The following is a 10,415-nucleotide window of genomic DNA, read 5'->3' as shown; positions in this document are numbered from 1 at the left end:
CCTGAGTTGCTAACACAACTGGAGTCAATGGACTTGTTGAGTTCACCCAAATTAATTCTGATGTATTTTGGTATGAGATCAAATCCAGGTCTCATGGGTCTGACAGAATTAAAATGTTTCCAGTTAGCTCAGTATCATTTTGAATCCTTAACTCTGAGATGTAATAAAGACCTAATGATATCACTCTTAACTGTTTCATTTTGGATTGTTTTAAAGTGAAAAAGAGCTACTGTTCTTGGGTGGACTGGCAAGCAACGGGTGAGTACCATATGTGGTTAGCATAAAGATGACTGTCTGCTAAAGTAATAACGCTTGAAGTTCCATTTAAAGGTATTTCAAGACATAGCTGCCCAAAGGGGTGAAAAGATTCCTTTTGCAGTTATAAATTTCTCATTCTTACTTCCCTAGAGTATCATAGGAGTGATGGAGAACATAATATAGCAATTAGGTTCTGCAGCTAAATTCCTCAGCAGAGATGTGTATTGTAGCAGGCAAAAAAAAATGTGTTTTTCTATAGTTGTAAAAAAAAAATATAGAAAGCTACTGATAAAACCTTGTCTAGACTGTGCGTGAACCCTGTGACGTTTTATACAAGAAATAGTGGAGGAAATGCATATAAAGCCAACCAGAATCGCCTGCCAATTTCTGCTTACTTGGAACATCCTTCAGTATTTTACCTCAGCAGAGTGGATCTTGACCTGTGTTAGTCTAGGGAGCCACCACTTCAGGGTAATATATTTTTAAAGCTTTTTAAAAAATTATTGTCAGTTGTTTGTCATGTTATGCAGGTGGCAAGAAGAATTACATTTAATTATGTAAATCAAATGTTGCAATTTGGTTGATAAGGGAAGTATCTGATACAGCAACTGCTTTGAGAGTCTTGCCTAATTGTTGTGTCAATCTGACTTGTTTGTTGAGGCAGCCGACTTCATCCCACTAAGACATTCTGTATCTGTTTTCAGTTGCCAATTTCTTAGCTGTATCTCATGGGGAAAAAAAGCCCTTTTTAAAACACGAACCACATTCTGTATGTGAATTGATTAGTTCAGATGAATGACATTATGGAAAGTTAAGAAAAAATGAGCTCTGACTTATAAAACTTAATAAGATTACTACTTCAACATACTAATATTCTTCAGTCCTTTCTGAGTTCTGTTTCCTTTTGGAAGAAGACTAGAAGAAAAAATGAAAAATATTGAGGGCAAGTAAACCCAGATTTGTCGCAATGGATTATTTTACTTTTATTTGGGACTTTAAAAATTATAGTTTTAATAATATAAAATTCTGGCTTTCCTTTCAGCTGACCATTTCATTGCAAGGTTACAGTGTAACATTTTCTGAATATCATGAAATAATAGCCAAGATTCTGTGAAGCAGTTAACCCTGTTTAAAGTGAGAGAGGCGCTGAAACAATGAATCCTTCATTTTGAAATAGCTGGTTCCTGAATGTTCGTGACAGGAATTAGTTAAGATATAGTAAAAATGTCTCCGGATGTCTGGGCTTCTAGTTAAAGTTGAAAGCATAACAAAGTAAGAATTTGATCACTCTTTCTTGTGTTCATTAAATCCTGTATTTCCTATGTAGGCATTGCTTCCCCAAAAGAATTTGCTCTTAGAAATGAGCTACTGTTATGTCCGCTATTCTTAAACTGTTGACAAGTTCCTGTAAAGTACAGTGGCCATAAAATGTGTGCTCTGCTGCTACAGGAGTACAGTATCACTCTGACATAATGGTAAGACTACTGGTAACTTTGCCCAGTATTGATCCCCGTAAAGAGGTTTGGTCCAAGTAAACTCTCCAGTAGTATTTCTTTAGACTATCAATACGCTTCATCTTTTCATTCATAGAAAGAACAGAGGTTGCAAAATACTTATTTAAGTCACGCTCCTCTTTGGAGATCTCAAAAAGCATTATTTCCATAAAAAAGGACGTGATAGGTTAATACCTTTATGCTTGTCAATTATTACAATGCTGTAAAAACATTTGTCTTTAGAGCAATATACTGGATATTTTCTAAGTGGAGTTATGCTCTTAAGCAAATTTTCAGAAGGGAGACACTGATCTTCCTTGCTTTTTGACCAAATTGACTCGTACATTTGTGTTCTTAGAAATGGCTCTTTTGTAATAGACAGTCAGTGAACCCTTATAGTCTTGAGACTACCAGCTAAATTGATAGTGTGTGACCAGGAAAGAGTGCTGCAGAGAAAAAAATGAAAAGAAGATGACATCTGAAAGTTGCATATTTCAGTTCAATAGTTCACTTTTATTAGCATTGTATTTTAATATGTACTTGACTAGGCAGGCATTTATTTTCTCATGGAAAGCTGTCGTGGTTTAACCTCAGTCGGCAACTAGGCACCACACAGCCGCTCGCTCACTCCCCCCGCAGAGGGATGGGGGAGAGAATCGGAAGGGTGAAAGTGAGAAAACTCCTGGGTTGAGATAAAGACAGTTTAATAGGTAAAGCAAAAGCCGCACACGCAAGCAGAGCAAAACAAGGAATTCATTCACTCCTTCCCACCGGCAGGCAGGTGTTCAGCCATCTCCAGGAAAGCAGGGCTCCATCACGCGTAATAGTGACTTGGGAAGACAAACGCCATCACTCCAAACGTCCCCCCCTTCCTTCTTCTTCCCCCAGCTTTATGTACTGAGCATGACGTCATATGGTGTGGAATGTCCCTTTGGCCAGTTTGGGTCAGCTGTCCTGGCTGTGCCCCCTCCCAGCTTCTTGTGCACCTCCAGCCTTCTCAGTCAGTAGAGCATGGGAAGCTGAAAAGTCCTTGGCTAGTGTAAGCACTGCTCAGCAACAACTAAAACATCGGTGTGTTATCAACATTGTTCTCACCCTAAATCCAAACCACAGCACTGTACCAGCTACTAGGAAGGAAATTAACTCTATCCCTGACAAAACCAGGACAAAATCTCACATAAGGACAGAAATGGATGAAAGATTAGAGCTGATCTTCAAAGAAACTGGCACAATATTAACATATGAATGGAAATCTAATCCATATTCTAGATCACTGAAGAAAACAAGTAAATGTGAAGTGCTTGAATGATAATGGACTCCAAAAAATACATTATGTGGCCCAGGAAGAAACTGGAAATGGACAGCAAATGTTTAGGATTTAAAGATGGTTGAAAAACAAAAAGTGATATTTTAATTCCCAGAAGCATGAAATGTATATATTCAAATTTCCATCTATTCCTAGGGAGTCACACTTAGGACAAGTCCAAACTAAAATGCTGATTGTTCCGGTTCTACTTCAGACATAGGAAGAACATCACGACAGCAAAATTTTACCGATTTGGGATGGCAGAAATCTTACAAGGTAAGCCTGCAGAATTTGGCCATCATCAAAACCAAACCTATATAACAGGTCTAAACTTCAAAGCCTCATCTGAAACTTAAATCTGATCTGAACACAATCACTGCCCATCTATCTGTAATAAATATAATGGAAACAGACGGGAAACCTTTCTCCCACACAAACTGTCCATACAGTTCAGCAATGACCTATTACCACTGCAGCACAACAGAAATATCGAATAGGATTAAAGTCAACATCATTGGCACTGAGAAAAGGTCATCTAAAACCTGAACATGGCCAATAAGTGCTCTTGACCCGTGCATTTATGTGTTTTGTACTGTTGCCAATTGCTACAACATCTGAACAAATTCCTGGGAAAATAGATTGGCACTAAAACAAAACCTACGGTGGAGGTGTTAAGTTTCTGGCTTTTTGCCTGTTCCACATTATTAAAAATTTTTCATGCAGTTGGATTTGGGGCAATTTAGGAAAGGGAAGGTTATAACCTCTTTTTAAGTTTTTTTCTGGGGAAAAAAGTTATTGTAGAAATTTTATGAAGCATTGTCTTTTGATTGTCAGATTCTGGTTTTATCCAAGCCCAGTGGAGGACTTCTTTCCTAGCTAAAGAATGGTCCAGCATGCTTCATAAGCCATTTTTCCTCAGAGAAATACTGAAATAATCATTTGTCTGCTACCCAGCTCTTCATTACGTAAAGAATACATTAGCAACTGGGCAATGACTGGAAAATATTAGATTTTGGGTTGTTTAGTATTTATTTTTTCAAAGCATACTTGTTTAACTGAGAGCAAAACTAAGGTCTAAAGTGTAACTTTATTCTGTAAAAAAGAAATTAACCGGCAATTCTTCCAGTGTGACTGAAAGTAAGGACTATTTTTTCTGAGTTATTTCATTTGCAAATCAGATACAATGTTACAGGAGTCAGTGAAAATACTCTGGTTTTAAAACAGCAAAAAATGGAGAAAAACCTGGCCCCAGAGGACCAGGTTTATATCAGCGTTTCCATACCACAAAGGAACTTCCAGGTCTTACTATTGACATAGGAGGCAGAATTAAGGTCTAAGAACGACAGTCTGTTCCTGGACTGTTTTTCTCAGGCTGAACCGAGCCAAGCTGTGTGCGGAAGGGGCATCCCTGTATCACAAGGAAATGTTCAGCAAGGGTGGGCTGCTCCCGTTGGGGAGAAGGTGACATCTCCCTTAGCTCTTTAGTTAATCCTAATACCAAGTTATTAATCCCTACACAAAGATTAAGTAGTAGACTCTCAATTTTCCTTTTTCACTTTTAAATAAAGTGTCATATTTGTCAGAAGAACCAAGTTTGAAGTGTTTATCCCTGGGCCTATAGGAGAAAGAAGCTGATGGAAGGATTTTAAATAGCATTTGAGGATTTATCCTGGCCATAGGCAGAAATGTTGGTTTTACAAAGACTTACCCCATACAAGCTGATGATACAAACCCCCCCCGGTTCAGAGTCCAGAGGTCACCACTCTGCTTAGCTGCAAGGATTTCAGTGGCTTTACATGCAATAAGACTGGAGTAGCAGTGGAGAATGAAGCTCTCCAGAGGGGACTTGCAGCATTACAACGAAAGGAATACCTGCGTAGAAAGGTATTGCAGTTTAAGCAATGATACATATCAAAAGAAAGGAAACAGCCTAAAAATGTAATTGGAAGAAGTGAGGGGCGCTCGACCCTGGTACTTGACTGCCCCCCGAATGGCCAAGTGCCTGTGCAGAGCTGCAGCAGCTTCTGCTGGGGCTGGGGGTCAGCGTGGAGGAAACTCAGGACAAGGCTGAGGCCTGGGGCAAGACACAAATGGACATGCATCATTTTAAGCATATGGATAGCTCTATTAAAGAAATAAGTAAAACCCTTGTAGGCTTGATTCAATGGCACTGCTCACATACTGAAGCTACTCATGTGCTTAAATGACCTGTACCCTATCGGGTACAGGGTACAGACCGGACAGGTCATGATGGAGTGAAATTTGTTACCATCTCTTGACAGTTTTGTGATCCATAAGAACAAAGCATAATAGGCTCAGAGAAGTTTACGGTGGACAGGTGCCCTTCTCAGAAAGTTACCAACACATTTAGCCACCTTCACAGAATCACAGAATGGTTGAGGTTGGAAGGTGACCTCTGGAGGTCACCGTCCAACCATCCTGCTCAAGCAGGGCCACCTTATGGAAAGCCACATCACACTATCCAAAACCTGAGCAGGCAGGTCTGTTGGGGGAGTTCCCTTAGGTCATGGCAGAAAGGCATTTTTGGGGTTGTGCATGAAAAGCTGCTTTATGGCTGTTTTCATTTTTCTGGGTGTAGAAAAAGGTTGCTGATTTAGCGTTTTCCCCAAACACTAAATTCAATTAAAAGAATAAAAACAGCAACAAATAATTAAAGGCCAGTATTTATTCGCTAAATTTGTGTTGTCTGTAATAAGAAGAACCATCCTTTTAGTTTTCTCTACAGTTTTCTTAAACTTTTTATAAAGCAACCTGGGCATACGTGTAAGAATCTATCATCAGGCTCATTCCTGATCAGTGTTGATCACTTTGATCTCATAACAGTAACTAAGCAAGCAGCTGCTTTAGTGCTGTTTTGTCTTAAAATGAAATTTTGTTTTGCCCTCTAATTCTGACCTTGGGTAAGAGTTACACTCAATGCATAGTAAAGTCTTTTACTGGACACCTTATAATTTCAGAGATTATTTTTTAACCTTTACCTTAAACAGTTTGGTGGGTAAATATTCCATCCATGGCCTGGAAATCATGCTGATTTGGTTCCTGCCCTGCTTCTGATCTGCTGAGTGACTATGTGAGTCACTCAGGTCCTAAATTTCATCTCTTGTTGCTGATTTGAATGTTGTTTCGCCACAGAGTAAATCCTATTGAGTCCGAAAGAGCTATGGCTGGGGAATAATAACCCCCTACTGAGACTACACATGCAGATAATTCAGATGCTAGTCTAACTTCAGACAACTTCAGACAACTTCAAGAGTTTCTGACTATCTGCAAAGCAAATGCAGTAACGGATCAGGTATGAAAAATGAATTTTGTTTGGTTAGTGAATCCCTTGAAACTGTTACTTTTTTTTTTTAATAATAGAAAAGAAGTGGGAGATCTTTGCATCAGAAATATCTCTCTTACGTAATGCCATTTTCAACTATTCCTATATATGTTCATACAGTCTCATAAATGTTCATAATAGGAAATTTCCAATATTTCAGATGATCCCCAAACAAGGCTGAGATGGGTTACCCAGCTCATTGGTGTAAGATAGAAATCTAATTCTCTCTGTGGCTTCACCTAAATTTGGATGAAGAGTCATAGTCTGAGCATATGAATCTGGAAGAGTAATCTCTGCAGCCAAGGAAAGCACCCAACTGTTCTCTCCATGTTGTGCTAGTTAGAGATTGAAACCTTTCCTGGCATATTTTAGAACAACAGACAGTTTACTTTAGAGAACATCATGGAAAATGGACTCTGGGCTGGCTGGCTGTACCTTTCCCTCTTTATTCTCACCTATAACAGATATTTCCCTCTGTCATGAGCATCCTTTATTTGCCTAGCAGAGACTGGGGATCTGGGCAACGGATTTCAGTATACGTGGGATTAGGTGCATCTTTTTTATTGTGAAGAACATCAGGATTTATTGTTGCTCTAGGAGAATATTGACCTTGGCATCTCCTCAGTTAATATTTAACTCTTGGGTCAATAAATCTGGATATTCACTTATTCAGAAGTCAATATCAACTTCAATGTTATTGGCAGGACATACCGTAAAAATCTTTGGAGGCTGATAAATGAGTATTTGTTACTAAATACTATGAAGAATATATATATCATAGTAAATAGCTGATGCAGTGATGACAAAAATTATCTCATGGTTATAAAATTTTTGTATATGGAGCCACCAGCTGTGTTTGAGTAGAAAAAAATGCTAAAAAATGGACACCAATCAGCAGTACGTGTTTGGGGTTTGGTTCTTTTCTTTCTTCTATTTGTTTAGATCAGTAGTAGCAGAAATTATTTCAGTGAATTAGGAACAAAACCAAATTTCTAATTCCCATCGAAGATGATTACATGATAACTAAATGAGCACATAACCAATATTTCAAGGGAGCACAAGTACTTCTTTTGTCTGTCTGCCTGGAAATCTGTTAAGCACAAGCACATTCTGAAAGTGTTTTGGTTTTGGTTTTGGTTTTAATCTTTGTGTATTCATCATGTACCAAGCACACTAAGGGCATTGGTCCACATCTGTAGATAACACACTAAGGTGTCTGCTAAAAACAATATCCTCTTCTCCTTCTGGTGTAGCATGATGCCATGGTCCTAGCCACAGGGAAAGAAGTGGGATCTGAGCTGCCAGCTCCCACTATTCCCATACTCGTAACCAGGAACTACGATCTCCTGGCTGATGAAGGGCACTTCAGCTCTGCTGGATTTATATGAGAGAGCTATAGCACATCACCTGCCCAGCTGCATTCAGAAGTGGAGGAGCACTGGACTGTGATACAGAGATAATTCTTCACACCCAGCATTTCATTTTCTCCTTCAGACCCAGTATTGTATTTTTTTCTGCCTCTTTGACACTGGGGCTCTCCATGGGAATGACATAGACACCCTCATGACTAATGACTTGAATAAAAAGGATGTATTATATACTTTGCAATTTCTGCTCATCAATATAAATTCACTTAAAGTTCTGCTTCTTGGAAATGTCTTTCAATTAGGCTGCTTTTAACATGCCGCAAACTTAGCCATGCCCACTGTGAGATTGGTGGAAGTTTGGGTACATCACTGTGACCAGCAAGACCTCAGTAAGGTCTGCTTGGTTCTTCTGGAGGGGCCGCTCTGTGCGGCAGTGCCTGACTCATCCCTAATGAACAACAGAACCCAGTATTCCCATTGGGAGTAACAGGAACATCATTTGCCCTGCACAGAAGCAGAGAAGGATGGCAAAGATTGCATCTGTTTTCTTCTGGGCACTCATATGTGTCCTGCTGTTTGGCACTTTTTCTTTTAACTTCTTGTGTCATCCTGTGATGGATAGGAAATAAAAATGGAGAACGAAGAACCTTTCTGGGGCTAAAATCACTGCCTGTGTGATGGTCAGATACCTGATATATTACCATATATTAGTAACTCCTACACAATAGAAAAACATCAGTCCTTGTATGGTTTTTGCACCAGTTTCATGAGTTAGCAGCACTCAGGATGAAGATACAAACAGTTAAACAGGTGGCAACAGGCTGATGCAAGAAGAAACAAAGATTTTGTTACATATAGATAAGCTAATATATATATAAAGACACATAAACATTGCTTATATAAATAGAAATCAATTAGTCTTCTGAGATGCCTAGCTCTATTAATTAGTACGACAGACATGAGTATGTATGCATGTAAATAATTCACTTTTGAGATTATAAGACATTTCTGAATTCAGACTGTGTCGATGCCAAACATACAACGATACTGGCCAAGTCAAGCTCTGACAGCACCCTGACCCTAAAGATGTGGTTAATGCTGAAGTGATGTAAATGTAAGGTCTAACAGATAAAATAGGGTATTTCAAGGATCATGCCAAAATACACAGGTAGTTAGAGTTCACAAGTGAAAATGTACATAACATGGCTGTGGAGATAAAACAGCATGACTGTGAGACAGGTTCTTTTCAAAGATAGATTCTCTGGTATCTATTGCTCCTATTCAGACAGTAGGGCTTTGAGTGTAAAGGAAACAATCTTTATAATGGTTTATTCTCCTTTAAGCCTTAGTTTCAATGAAATTTAGTCTACTTAAATCTTGCCTAAATTTAGATTAAGGGCATATAAAATCCCTCAAAGAGTCAACAGCAACATAGTGTGATGGTGTGCTCCCCCGCCCAACCTGACCTTTATCTCCTGTAACCCTGCTTAAGTGATAACTACCAGGGGCAGTTGTTAATGGATGCTGATGGTGATACTTCATCCATTAATGAAGTGGATTTGGGAGCCAGATAACGACACAATAGCCCTTGGTTATTGTGAGAAATACACCCACCTAACCACAGTTATCCGTATGTAAATATGACTATGAGTCAATCATCTTACCCCTATAAATAGTGAGCAGCCCAAGAGCCCTTTTGAGCTCTCCTGCATGGCAGTGGGCTGCATGCCAGGATCTCCCCTTGAGTAGGGATGCCTCTCATGGTTACTCCTCGAGGTTGAGAGATTCCTTGCCACAACAGATACTCGGTAAGTGACTAATAGCATGCTAAACTTTGAAATCTTAGCTAAATGATATAAAGGATTGATTGTGCGTATATAATCCTTTAGACATAAACCGTTGACCAAGACTGGGACTAGGATTGGATCCAGCTGCACCTAAACTCCTCTCTGAGAAGTTTAGAAAGCAAGGGGGTCCTTTCTGAACCTCATGACTCAATGGGAGGGTCTCCCTGACAGTAATGTCTGACCCTGTCCTCTATGCAGTAAATAATCAAGTGTACCTTGCCATCGAATCTTGTTCACTGTCGCATTTACCATTGAACTTTGTTAATTCACACTTTAACTCACTGTTTTCTATCAATAAAGTGTTGTTGCTTCTCTCTTATGAGTGAAGTGCAGTTTCACTCCATCCGCGACACCTAGTCTGTCTAGTCTCCAAGAATATTGCCCCCGTAAGTGCTTATAATCATAACATACCCTTCTGTTTAGCCTAAACATTCCCTGGATGCCTAAGTGTAGTTGTTCGGTTGCATGGAGTAGTAGGAGTGAGATGAGCTCCCATATCCTGCCTGAGGGTGCTTTGTAGCCAGGTGGGCACCCATCTCTGGCAAAATTCCCAGAGAAAGTGCCAACGTTAAAATGGTCAGCACTGCAACTAGTAATGATGTTCCCCCCTACCCTGCCTTTTTATTTTTTTTGCAAAACAGTTTAATAATTAAGAGTTGTCCACCAAGAACTTTGGTTCTGTGCCTGTGCTTCAGGGAGCCTTGAACTTACATTACAGGGTATTTCATGTTTCATTTCTGTTGTGCAAATATACAGTCTTCTTATAATAACTCTGACAGCTTTCTGTGACTGCTGCATGAA

Source organism: Aptenodytes patagonicus, chromosome 1 (assembly GCF_965638725.1).
Source record: "Aptenodytes patagonicus chromosome 1, bAptPat1.pri.cur, whole genome shotgun sequence".
Lineage (NCBI taxonomy): Eukaryota > Metazoa > Chordata > Aves > Sphenisciformes > Spheniscidae > Aptenodytes > Aptenodytes patagonicus.
The sequence above is the reverse complement of the archived record's forward strand: the minus strand, read 5'-3'. Positions refer to the sequence as shown.